Below are 13,316 nucleotides of genomic sequence, written 5' to 3'. Positions count from 1 at the left end.
TTTAGTGAAGAGCACAGTTTCATCACCTGCATTTTATAGGTGAGGAAATTGAGGCAGAGCGGAGAGGTGAGACCAGCCTCAGTCACATAGCAAAGAGCAAGAGTGTCACGACATGTCCCCTTCTCCCTGGGATCCCAGTCTCATCCTCTCTGCATGGGGGAGTCGTGCACCCAGTGAAAACCCAAAAGGTGGCTTCTGTGTATCTGTGACTCCTCTGAGTCAGGAGCTCCCAGAACTTCCCGGAGAGCTGAGCTCCTGAGGGCTGTACAAACAACACACATTGCCAAACAGCAGGGCTTAACATTTCATAGAGCAAGTGCTTCATGAAGTACTTTTTTCCTTTCCCTTCTCTGTGTTGGGCTGCAGCTTCCACTCTGGGCCTGCCTGGACTCAAAACTGGGGGAGCTGCTTTACTTGGAGTTTCCCTGAAGAGGAAGCTCTGTTTTGAAATACATTAAATGGACTGTGGTATCAAGATAGTGTGTTTGTCTCTCATTAATATAGTTTCATTATGGACCGTTTTTCAGTAGTATGATTTAACTTTTATTTATGTTGTTTTTAAACAAAAAAAATACTGCTCTCTACTGAGTCGTGGTAGTGCTACACAGCACTGAAGTATGGGGAAGCAATGGAATTTGCATGTTATTTTTGCCTAAAAATGCTGCTTTTTCTTTCTTGTCTATAACAGAAGTGATTTGGATGTCCAAAGCTAAGGTTTATTCTGATCGCTGGTGACTGAACATTTAAAAGGGCTGAAAGCAAAGTGCTTAATTTATACTTTTGTTTTTAAATGTCAAGTTTCTATTTTCGTTTGAGACTTATGAACACAAAACACAGTTTAATTACTGTTTCCTGGAGTTGCCTTTTCTTTCTCGCTTAGTTTATTTTAATCAGGGAAGTCTCCATCACCGATTGTCACTGTACAAGTTACTCTGGATAAAACAATGTCAGTGTATTTCTCAGCCAACCCCTCTGGGTATTGTTGGGTTTCCTGTGATGCTGCAGCAGATTTTTTTTCAGAAGTTTATAGTGGGCATGTAGACTTCATGTCCTGCTTTATAACACATTGCTTTTTTTCCACGTATCATTGTATGATACATAGAGGTAGCAGTAGTTCAGCCACTGCATGCTGTTCTTGTGCTTTGCCTCAAATCTTCCCAAGCTGCAGTAATGCTTGCAGGGTGGGAGGTTGCTTCAGTTGCTGTGCACCAAAGCAGGCAGCCTCTGCCCAAACAAATGAAAATGGTTCCAGTGTATATCAGTGATGGAGCAATCTTTTGTTATATGCAAACTTATTATTTTCAACCTTAATTATGCCATTAGTTCATCACATGAGAACTGCCAAATAGTCATTGGTAGGTAGATATTTATACTTCGATTACAGAATATGAAAATACTATCCTCAGATTAATAAATTTGATAAATAGTTTTTCTGCAAAAATTGAGAACTAAAGCAACTATAAAACTGGTTGTTTTTAACCGCCTCTCGTTTTTTTTAAATTATTTTTTTAAAATGAAACACTACAGAAAGCTGTAGATACTGCCAAAAAAATATGATCTGCAAATATACTTGAAAATATGGAGAAACTCTTTTCCAGGAGTAACAGCTCCACTTAGTGGTGGATGGAAATATGTTCATCTGTTCGAGCAAGTCACAAATGATCCAATGTCTGGCTGACACTTCAGAGCACAAACCAACTGCTTGTTCAAAATCTGGGAGCCAGGGAGACAGGAGGTTTGATCTCCTTCCTCCCTACATTGTCGACATTGACACCTGTCAGGTTTAACATATGTTTTTCCTGGTTTTAAAGGAACATATTTGTCATTGAACCTGACAAGGATAGGTCACACATGCAGGGACATTTACAGTCCTTTGCAGGATTTTCCCTTTGGTCCAAGTATGTTTTCTGCCATCAGAGGCTACAGGGCTTCCCTTCCTCCTTGGTTAGCGGTACTCAGAATGCAAAATACCAAAACCTGAAAAGTTTATGGATGTTCTTTCATTATGAAGCTATCTGAATTCTGCTAAAAACATTTCTTCTGAGCTTTTTAAAAATTATTATTAAAAAGCAGTTTCCAAAATAATTTTGTAATGCTTCAGTGTGGCTGAGCAAGGACCAGCTAACAGAGATATTCAGCTGAAGTTTGAGGCCCCTGTTGGCAGACGTTACCAAATTCAAAATAAGATTATTCTGGACTTTCCAATGAATTTTAAATAGCAGTGAGGAGAGGTGATTTGTGTAAGATGACCGTGCTGTAAATGAAAATGAAGCAAGATACTTGTTTCTTGGGGGTATTTTTGTTGTTGTTCTTGGTTTTGGGGGGTTTCGTTTTGAGTTCTTTATGTATGTGTTGGGTATTTTTTGTTGATTTTTAATCCTGCAAATACATGTACTTTTTGGTACGTGAAATTGTAGGATTTTTTTTCTAGCTGTATTTCTAATGTCTTAACCACTCTGTATTTGTATTCTAGTAAGTGAACCTTCATCATCTTCTGTAAGTCTAATCCATAAATAATTTGATCATAGTGTGGTTTCTTAATATTTATATGTCGATATTAATTTTCCCTCACCCTCTTCTGTGTCTTTATCTCCTTCACAGCTGCGTTCTTTGTATATTTACTGCTAACTTTCTTATCTCTAATTTCATCTTTGTTTAACCAGACTCCGTGTATTTGGTTATCTGTTTTTTCTTCATGAGGCAGTTCTTTGAATTGTTTTGTTTTCATTGCACTTCTGAATAATCATATCGGATCTTCAGATTGGCTGTTGCAAGTTGGAGAGCAAGAAATTCATAGCTAAGAATAAGGCTTTTACCCACCTGTGGAGAGGTAATAGGCTTTCAAACCCTTATGGGTTGGCGTTAGTTTATCTTATTCCATTTAGAGAACAACGGCTAGTCACCTGCCACTTAAAAATACGTTCTGCTTCCTTATTTTTCTCTCATATTACTCCTATAAGTAATTTGACCATGTGCTGTTTCCACACTTGATTCGTTTCACTGTCTGAGCTCCAGTTTTCAGTGTTAATTTTTTCAGCATTAACTTCTAATTTCTCTTATGAATTGCTTTCTTGGGGTTTCTAGTGTACCAGCGCTCAAGAGATAGCTTCCATGTGGTGATAGACTCCATAGATACCAGGAAGAAACTCTCACAAACAACACTGATGCCTCTTATCACACTTTCTGTGGGGTTTTCATTCTCTCCTATTTAAAGAAAAGAATAGTGCATGTTTCTATTTACGTCTTTGTCTTTTAGCAGTAAAATTGTATAAGCAAAGTGGCCTGTGCTGGGGTAATCGTTAACCATCCCCTCAGAGGTGCCAGGAGGAGGGCAGCTGGTGAGTTTTAGTCAACTTGGAATGAAGACTGCATCTCTAAGAAGAGCTCAGCTAACCTGAAGTTTGGGCTATGTTTATTGATCTCTGCAGATTGTCTAGCTAATGGAAGAAAAAAGGGACAAGAGGCAAAAGCAGAGGTTTAAATTGGTCTAAATATGTTGAAGCTTTCATTGGCTCTATGTACAAAAACTTTGTCTAAAATAAAGGTAGCTGAAGTGATGTAAAAATGTCATTTTTCTTCCCAGCATGCTCAAAACTTGAAAAAGCACATAAGAACATCCATTGAGGATGGACCATCACAGTTGCCAGTTTGCTGACAACTTCATAGACAGCTACCTCCTACATTCTTAAATGAAGTAAAAAAATTCATAGGACGTTTTCAGAGGGTGAAAGATTTAGTTTATGAAACAACTTTTCCAGCTTCTTGTAGAAAATATTTTTTGAGCCCAGATTTGTATCTCTAATAGCTAATAAATGGCATACTAATATATTCCAAGGCTCATAGTAGGCTTCTTCATCTCCCCTGCTGTGCCTTGTGTTGCACTTTTATACAGGTTATTCAGAGGACCCGGGGTTGTGGTGAGCGAGCCCTCTCCCATCAGTGTAATGAAGGCATTGGCAATCACCGCTGTATTCCTGATACTAACCATATTCCTCTTTTTATGTGGCAGGCCTATTAAAACATGGTGTTTGCTAGCAACAGCAGAGGATATCCCAGACCTACTAATTTGGTAGATGAATGGCAGAAAATGCCCCACCTGTTTTTGAAGCTTTGCTCATAGATTTGTCTAGACTGGGGCTGGAGGCAGTCTGGCCTGGCCTGTTGACTCAAGGCATCATCATTCCAGGCAAACACTTGCCTAAACTGTTTTTAAAAACCTTTGAAGATGAGGTCCCTGCAGCATCTCCAGGCAGCCTGTTCCAGTGCTCCTCTGTCCTCGCTGTTGGGAATCGTTCTGGCCTAGATCTCTGCTGGTACAGTTTAAGGCAGCTATTTCTTGTCTCACCAATTACAGCTATGGAGAACAGATTCTGCTTTCTGTGTGGCTGGAGGCTCCCTTCTTTCTTCTTGCCTCTGACTAACCAACCACAATAATGTGATAGTGGTTACACACGCGATTTTATTTCCCTTGATTGCTTTAGCAGATCATTAGCATCCTCTTTCTAAGGACTCATCTGTGTGAGTGAGAGCTCAGCCTCCCGCTTGGCTGGCGCAGCCCATTGCATTCAGGGACTAGCAGTGCCCAGCTCTGCCTGCACACCATCACCTGCGTGCTGAAGCACTGCCCTGAATTTCCAGGCTGTTCTTGTATGGAGAGCTTGGAAACTGAACTTGCTTCTGCATTTATCCTTTCTAGAGACTCTTCCGAAATGTTTTGATGACCATTTTAGACTCCTGTTTTCTAATAGTGCCTTTTTGAATATCAAGGTGATGAATGGTGAAGAAAACCATGCAAACCTTTCAAGTTTGACAGTGATTTATGTCAGATGTACATCCTTCTGTGAGACACATCCATGCTTCCAGTAATTTTTTTGATACCTTAAGGAATAAGGGGTGTTCTAATTGGTTTCTCGAGGAAAATATGTCCAATGAAGCTGCTGAAATGTGAAAAAAGGAGTTTGTAGAGTTTGCTGTTCCTGCTAGCCTACAGCAAATAGTTACAAAGTATAACAAGTTTAGGCTGAAAAATGAGATCTGACTTTTCCTTCTGTCTGTCGCTCTTGCGTAACTTCAGGAGCCCTGACCTGAAAAGAATTCTGAACTGGCCTCTGCTCAAATGTGAACAAAGCCACAAAATGAAAGAAACATTAGAAAAATTAGAGAACATTTGACAAAATCTAGTTTCATTTTACTGGTACAAGTGCATTGTTTTGTGGTTGTGTCATCCCGTTCATCACCCCGGTGTGTCCCCCCCTGAAATTCTGTATCATGGTTGCTTATGATGATTTCTCATTTTGAATGCCCTAAAGCGTGTTATATCACTTACAGGTTTGGAGAGATTATTTCTCTCTCCTAAAATGCCCATCTGTTATTTTTTAGGCATGACAACACAAATAAAGGTGATAAATAACAGGAAGGAGAGGGCAGGTGGATGGGATGTAGAAATGAATTTGTTTCTTAAAGGTGACTGATTTTAAATGTGATACAATAAAATGAGGTATTAGCAAGAAGTTAAATTTTCATCAGATACAGCTCTGAATATGTTGTTTTCCAAATGAATCTTTTCCAAAAAGAGCTCATCTGAATTTGAACAGTAATTAGCCAAGAATTTTGGTAAAATCAGACTTTTATACTGGGTGTTTAAATCTTTTACTACAGCAGTGCTGTGACACTAACTTTGCAAGAGCAAGCTTTGCTTTACGTCAGAATAAAAACCCAAGTCTAGATGTCAAATCTTCCCACCTGTTTCTGGAAATAAATGTTGGGAGGCAAATGCCAGTGTAGTGAGTTGAAATTCTGAGTACTGTCAATGCTGTTTGCAGAAAGAACCTGGGGAAAAAGACTGGCATACAGAATAAGATGATTCCTTATTTGATGATCAGTTGCTACACCAGAATTTATTACAAGATCTTGGCTATCTCTTCTAGTGCATCTTTGTAGCATGTGGGGGCTTGAGTTTAGTTTGGCTATTTGCTTTACTGAAGAAAAAGTAATCAAAAAAGCTCTATCGTTTGTTTTGTATTTTCTGCTTGAAATAAATTTTTGGCTTAAAATAAGAATTGACCAGGTTAGCCTTGTTCTAATTAAATGTCTGCATTTAATACGTTTAGAACAGGAAGCTCATAGTTAGACATACTTTCCTGGTCCTTTAATTCCCCTGTCATATTCTGCTGTACGTGATTATGTGAACTGTGACTGTCTGTCTGTGTAAATTAGGCTGGGTATTCTGGTCTAGATACAGCTAGGAATTAAATGCTACTTTGTCAGCCATCTCGCTCTTGCTCTGCTTTAAACGTAATAGAGAATTGGAAAGCTTGTTTTACTTTCAGTGTTTGCTTACATTAAATATTTAGCACTTTGTTCTAGTTGAGAAATCTCCAAGATTAGTTTTTTGGAGCAAAACTTGCAGAAATCATTGTCTTGATTGGCTGCTCTGGCTCTGAAGGAGACAGGGTTGGAAATCTTTCTAGGAGGCCTGATCTCGTGGTTTTTCAGTAACACATTGTTTCTTGTGCACACCACGATGGCATTTCTGTGCGATTTTAATTAAAAGTAGAACACAATCAGAGGTAGGGTCTTGGCTTTGATAAGGAGCAGGAGAGGGGCCTGCGCACAAGGTGAATTACTCTGGTTTAGGGTAGATGTCCAGGAGTGGGTGAGTCTCCTGTCTCTCTGCACCAACCCTATGGGAGTCGCTTAACTTAAACAACCCCCTTAGATTAGGCTTCTTCTCTGAAAATTACAGAAGGTGATGGAAGTGGATTGCACACTTGAGTTCTGCTGGAGAAATTTTACATCAAATGCTGTAGGACTAATAAATTGCCACTAAATTACTTAGGGCAAGTGTTAGATGAGGAAGGCACGAAAGATGGGGGGATTTATGGGTGTTTTCTCCTCTGTATGACACCGCACACAGAGAGGAGGCACCAGCGGTCCTGGTTTGAGGTAGGCATCGTGAGGGCAAGTGCTGCGTAAGATCTTCTGAACAGTTCTGTCAATTCATTTATATTTTGACCTGCAGCCACACCCATATCCCCAGGCAAAGCCTGCTGGTTGCTTCAGATGTGTTCACTCATGCCATACTGCTGTTTTGTCTGCAATGGACATTTTACTTCTGACCGAAACAAGACTGTGCACAGATCACCTGAAATTAGGGCCACTGCTAATCCTTTTTATCATTAATATGTAATAATCTATTAAACCAGAGCTGTGAGATTACAAAAATCTTATCTAAGTGAGAATTTTAGATGAATTGTTGAAAGAACTTTTAATTCCTAATTCACTTTTTACACTTTTAATACCTTATTTATCTTGAATCCGTAAAACAGAGTATGAAATGTGAGTCCATCCAACTCTGCTGTGTTTTTTCAAAAAGTTAAGAAAATTTTCTTTTGATATTTGATCTTTATCTCCCAAATGAAATGCAGTGCCTAAACTTTCCTTTAAATAATGTTGTTTCTGATGCTGTGTTAATAACTGCACTAAGTGGATCTGAATCAAATATAATTTGGCAGATGATATGGCAGTTTTGAAGACTATATTACAGCATATCAGTTTAAAATTTTCTAAAACAGGAGACATCTTATTTTCTGATATTTGTGCTACAGTTACATGAGAGGGTCTTGCAAATGGAAGATAGAGACAGAGGGCCACTGGGCGTTGGGCAGAACAGCCTGGGTGTTAGGCTCTAGCTTTATGAGCTCGGTAAGAGCGGTACACCGTAACATTTACAGTGGAACGAGTTTGAGGACACATAATTTATGTGGTTATTATTGATTCACAGTAGTAAAGTACAACTGTTTTCTAAATTGCTAGAACCATTTTGTTTAGGTTTTTGAGAGGAGGTTATTTCCTGCTAGAAGAATGTGTCTCCTATAGATGAGTGTACTGTGCAAGACAGCTGATCAGAGTTGCTATCAGTGGTATTCTTTGCCAGCTGGAGGGAGAAAGCTGATAAACAAGGCAGACAGTTTTGGATACAAACCTCTAATACTACATTAGACATGTTTAAAACCACCAGTGTGTTTCAGCCACTCTTAGCGTATGTTTATTCATAGAAAATCAGCAGTAAAATATACTTGCCAGCACACACAAGAGACAGAGTCTGCATGAGGTCGTTTCTCTTTCAGACATCAAATACAGAAGAGTGTCTTGGTAATTGTTTTACAGTGGGGTTCTAATCATACTCAAGGCATAATCTGAGCTGAGCAACTTGCCTTTTAATAGAAAAGTATTTGCTTTTAAGCTTGTTCAGCTTTCCACTTTTTTCTGGTTTTATGTGTCTGAGTGTCTTTTTACATTTACATACAGTCACGGGTATGTGTTTGCTCTCAAAGCAGTTCAGAATATCATTATGTAAAATGCCACTGTCTGGGGCAATATTATGTTGGATAAATCTAATTTTTGACCTAGTAGCTGTACAGTGTTAAAACAGTATATGTTGCAGCCATGTAGTACAAAATATTCAGTGTGGAAAATGGAGAAAAATGGCAGTGCATTTAATGAAAAATATTTTTGACATAAGTCACCTTCAAAGGCAGATAATCTGGGAGTCCAATTGAATATGTTGGTTGATTTGAGATAATACCTTGCAATTGCATGTGCTCAAGGTACGGAAATATATGTCAGAAAAGAATTAAAATATCCACTATTGTGTAAAATGTAGCTCTGCATTAAGTAACTGGATAGGATTGTATGTGCAATCAGTTCTAATTTAACTTAGAGCATATTATTTAAAAATAGTGGCCACCAGCAGAACAGTAGCCAGATGACAGAAAAATAAGATTTCTGGCTTCTTGAAACCCTTTGTTATTAGGAAAACCATCTGGCAGTGTAATAGCATGGAGTGTTATTGCCTTCAGCCTCTTATCTTTTGGTTGTTAGCTGTCTTAATAGAGTTTAATATAATGGAAATTAATTGACCTCCATAACTTGATTGATGCCATTTCATTCAGGTTTTTTCCCCTCCTAGCATATTCTTCATTCTGAATTGATACTGCACCGCCGTACTGGTTTTTTGTCATGTGAAGTTTCTCCTTTCTCATTGTTTTGCATTATCTCTATCTGGGCCAAATTGCTTCTTGAATTTTTATAGGCAGCATAAATGAACTTTTTCTGGTTTAGCTTAGGTGTGGTGGCAACCTGAGACTAGGCTGGAAAGATTGCATGAATAAAATGGCATTGAATAGTGCCATAAAGTGACATCTTGTAACTGTTCAGTGTTTCCCATGGTTCCAGGCACTAGCATAAATATAAGATTAAACTGAATTTGTGCCATATTTGTGACCCATAGAAAGTTGCAACATTAAGCTCAAAGATTGCTATTCTGAGCACAGTGGTCTATACTTAAGCAATGTTTCTTACCTTTTCCAGTGGCTTGAAAAATAAACATGATGAATATAAAGCTTCTTCAGGCTTTATATTATGTTTATATTTGGTATGTGTATGTATGTATACATACCAAATACAAACATATTATTATAATATAAACCTATTATGTTTATATTTGGTATATGTGTGTATACCAAACATGATGAATTTAAAGTCTGGAGAAGATACCATTATGTGTTACGTTGTGCTGTTACACAGTAATATTTCTGCTTCTGCTGTGTTTTCTGTAGACCAGATCTGAGAACTAACTGGACTGTCCTTACTGGAAGTGTAACAGGTTGGCAGAATGGCAGGCTGAACATGATAGATGCCAGGCTCTATAATTTTTTTTAATATCCTGCAGTGCACTGCCCCAAATGGGAAACTGCCAGGTCTGGCTCTGAGGGCTTTGCCTAGTTTTCAGAAGTTTTCTTTAAAGGCTCTCTGTTTTTGCATGTAGTTTTAATGTTTTATACCGTTAAGAGCATTTTGCTCAGCAAGGGATAAGATGTGGGAAACTCTCTGATGCTTTACTCCCTAAACCAAAAAAAACTTCCTCAAAACAGTCACCAGTTGCAAGAAAGCACAGCACAAAAATCAAAGAACATACACAATATGTACCAAATCAGAAGTAACATTGAAAATTATGTGAAGAATTTTCTCTCTTAATTTTGTCTGTAAAGTAGATCCCTAAAATGGAAATTAATTATATTTGCATTTTTTTCTGATGAAGAGCGAGAAGTTACTTGGAATGAGAGATTTGTCAGTGCTTTCCACACTCATGGGCTAAATAAATTCAGAAAAGAATACAAGAACAACACAGAAATCAACTGTTATCAAAATCTGTCTCTGACAAAATCTTAGACCTTTTCACCTCTCTTCGCCATCCCTGGGTTGTTCTGTTTATTTTTTCCCCAACCCTACTAGTCTGGTATTCTCTGACCTTTAATATATCTTTCCCTGAAAATGAGAAGTGCAAGACCCAGGAAACAGCTAATGTTGCTGCATAAGGAACTGTTGTCTGCAACAGAAAGGTGAGACTGAGGGAGGCTGTATGTTCGGGTAACATGGGCAGCAGGGAAAACAGGAGCAGAGAGGATGAGCTGCAGCTGGACCAAAGTGGAATAAGAACAAGGGAAATGCTCTTGCAGAAGTAGCTCTGGTAAGTGCCAAACCCTTGAATGATAGAGGCAGCGTGTGCTTGCTTCCAGGAGCAGCCACAGGAACCACGTGTGATGAGTTAGGGGGGATTTTGGCTATATATTTGTCAATGAAAGGACAAAATGGAATATTTGAAAAATAACCCTAAAAATCTGTCAGCAAAGAATTAGTATAAAGTTTATGTGCTTGTTGTTCCATGAATCATCTGTATAAATCTTCCCCATAATTAGTTTTAATTCATATTATATAACTTTAATTATATATTATAACCAAAGAAACTCATTTATTAGGAAGTATTTGAGGTATTAAATAAACAGACTGCATAAATAACGAGTATGGACGCTGTTGAGGAAGGGTATTATCTCAAAGGATATTCGAGATCTGTGGAACAATTTGGGTGTTTCACCTGCACTTGGTGAAATAGTTCTGGCTTTAATGAAGCATACCTCTTTACTCCATCACTACAGAGGTCTTCCTCTCTGTTGCTTCATGGAAACCAAGCTATTTCTCTCTTTTTTTAGTTTCTGTAACTCTTACATATTATGCAGTACTTCGGGAAGCAGCTTAGCGTCTTCATGGTTTGGTTCTTGCTAATTTCTTTTTTTTTTTCTTTTCTCCCTACCTCTAGTTCAATATTTGGAAGTTTGTGTACAAATTCCCTGTCTGTATTGCAGAATCAGGAATTTGGCTGACCTACTAAAGCGAGCAAGTGTAAGGGGAATACGGGGAAGCGTGAAGTCAGCTATGAGTGAGAACATAGGGAATGTTAAGGGCTGACTTCTTTCTACATTACAAATTCAAATTGCCTTTGGTCCACCACACGTGAGTGTCGCTTTGCAGTTGATGAAAATTCGTTACTGATCATCACACATGTTCATTGTTCATGCACATCCTCCGAGTAGCGGTGGTAGGCATCCCAAATTAGGAGTGGTTGCCTGAGTGGGTGGCAGGTTGTGTAGACAGACCACATGTGGGAATATCACTGCCAGGTTTTGGGCATATGGGAACAGTCTTGGAAGTATTTGGACCTCATTTGCATTGAGCAGTTCTTGAGCATGGACATTTCTTTGTCACTACCACAGGAAAAATATGGTTGAACTTAGATCCTTAAAAAAGTTGGTGGTTGTGCTAGTTGTTCAGCTTTTTATACTTTGGAGCTAAACCCTTTCAGAAATTAAGAGAATTGTGTCTATCTTCATCAATTACATTCAAATCACATTTTCCTGATATTTTCTTTGCAAGTGCAAGCTGGAAGGTGTTATTTTAAGTAACAGCTGAGTTTCTGGAAGTCATGGTGTGGATGACCATGATCTGGTGAAACACAACTGTGTAATCTTCAGTCCCATCTCATCCCCACGAAGCAAAGCTCTTCTGTGTCCCATGGCACGTGCAGAACTTTTTTCCTACAGTAGCAAAGTTGTCACAGTTTTTAGAAAGACGCTGTTCTTTGTCGCTGGAAAAATCTGTCCCAGTGCACTGGAAAGCGTTTTTTCGTTTGGTTGGGTGGTTTTTACCTGCCAGGCAAAGGTGAGGTGGAGTGATGGGCTGTGGTTTAGAGCTGCTAGTATATGGATTAAAATATTGAAATACGAAATGCGTTTTGGCAATGAAGTATTTCATCTGAAAAGGCCAATTGTTTGGGTAAGATTTGTGCTGAAGAACGATCTATCAAGTCATCTTTACTTCAGATTGCTGAGTAATACTGAAGATACTCATCACTAGCATTGCAGGGAAATGCTCTCACATCATCTTCAAGTTCAGTGTGAGTATAGATTAACAAGTAATCTGTAACTCAGTGTGATTTGAAACTGGATGTGGTGGCACAAGTATTTATTCTCCCCGTCTTCTGTGAAACCCTCACCCTGAAGCACCCTTGTTGTCCCATTGCTAGGTGGGAAGCTTTTCAGAGGTTAAGGCTGTTCTTAACTTGTCCTCTGGTGCACAGGGATGAGTAGCTGAGCATGCAACAACTGAAACAGTCCTGGAGTCTGCTGACCTGTACCGTGAGAGACAGGGATGTCTTCTGCATGGTGTTGCCAGCTATTAGGCTGAGCCTTAGAATTTAAAAGGAAGGAAGTGAAATCGTGTGGGACCACCATCTCTCAGCATCTGAATTTTCCCAAAAGCTTTAAATTATGGTAGAATTTAATCGACTCTGTATAGTGTGTCCTGGTGAAACCCCTTGCAGAACACTTAACTTTGCATAATGCTGGTAGTGTGTTACAACCACTTGATGGCACCCTTTGATTTGGTACATACCTCATTAGCTGTAGCATAGTGCAGTGTAGCTGTAGTATTTGTAATGGAATAACACGTAAGAACTAAAGACTGCAAGGTATCTGGTTAATGTAGAGATGAAATGAATGAAACAGCAAGGCTAAGCTTTCCTGACCCTTCATGAGAGAATAGATGAAAAAAGGAAGAATAAGCTATTGTGCCAAAGGGAGATGATGAAATTCAAGATCCACACACATAATCTCTGGCTCAGCCTCTGAAATGTTAATCCCTGGGTAGAATTATTTGAGCTGTAGATTGCAATTTATCATCAAAATGGCACTGTGTCAAACAATACTTCTTGTATGTGTGATGTTTAGAACTATCCAATTTTAATATAAAATGGTTCACAGAGCACTGTCTAACATTGAAGTAGCAACTCATTAAGCTCAGGATGTTTTTGCTCGTTTCTGTAGACCCGTGGTAATCGTGTAGAGTTATATTCCATAGATCGCTCTTAGGGTCTTTTAATAGCCATATAGTATGTTTTAGGGAGTGATCTGTTTTGATCT

General features: G+C 38.8%; 1 protein-coding gene across 7 annotated transcripts in view; it reads left to right on the top strand.

Moving 5' to 3' along the window:
- EHBP1 (EH domain binding protein 1) overlaps positions 1-13,316 on the top strand; it is a 227,345-nt gene that overhangs the window by 54,790 nt on the left and 159,239 nt on the right. The gene's annotated exons all lie outside the window — the stretch shown is intronic.

Source organism: Strix aluco, chromosome 3, assembly GCF_031877795.1.
Source record: "Strix aluco isolate bStrAlu1 chromosome 3, bStrAlu1.hap1, whole genome shotgun sequence".
Taxonomy (NCBI): domain Eukaryota; kingdom Metazoa; phylum Chordata; class Aves; order Strigiformes; family Strigidae; genus Strix; species Strix aluco.
This window is presented reverse-complemented; position numbering and strand designations above follow the sequence as displayed.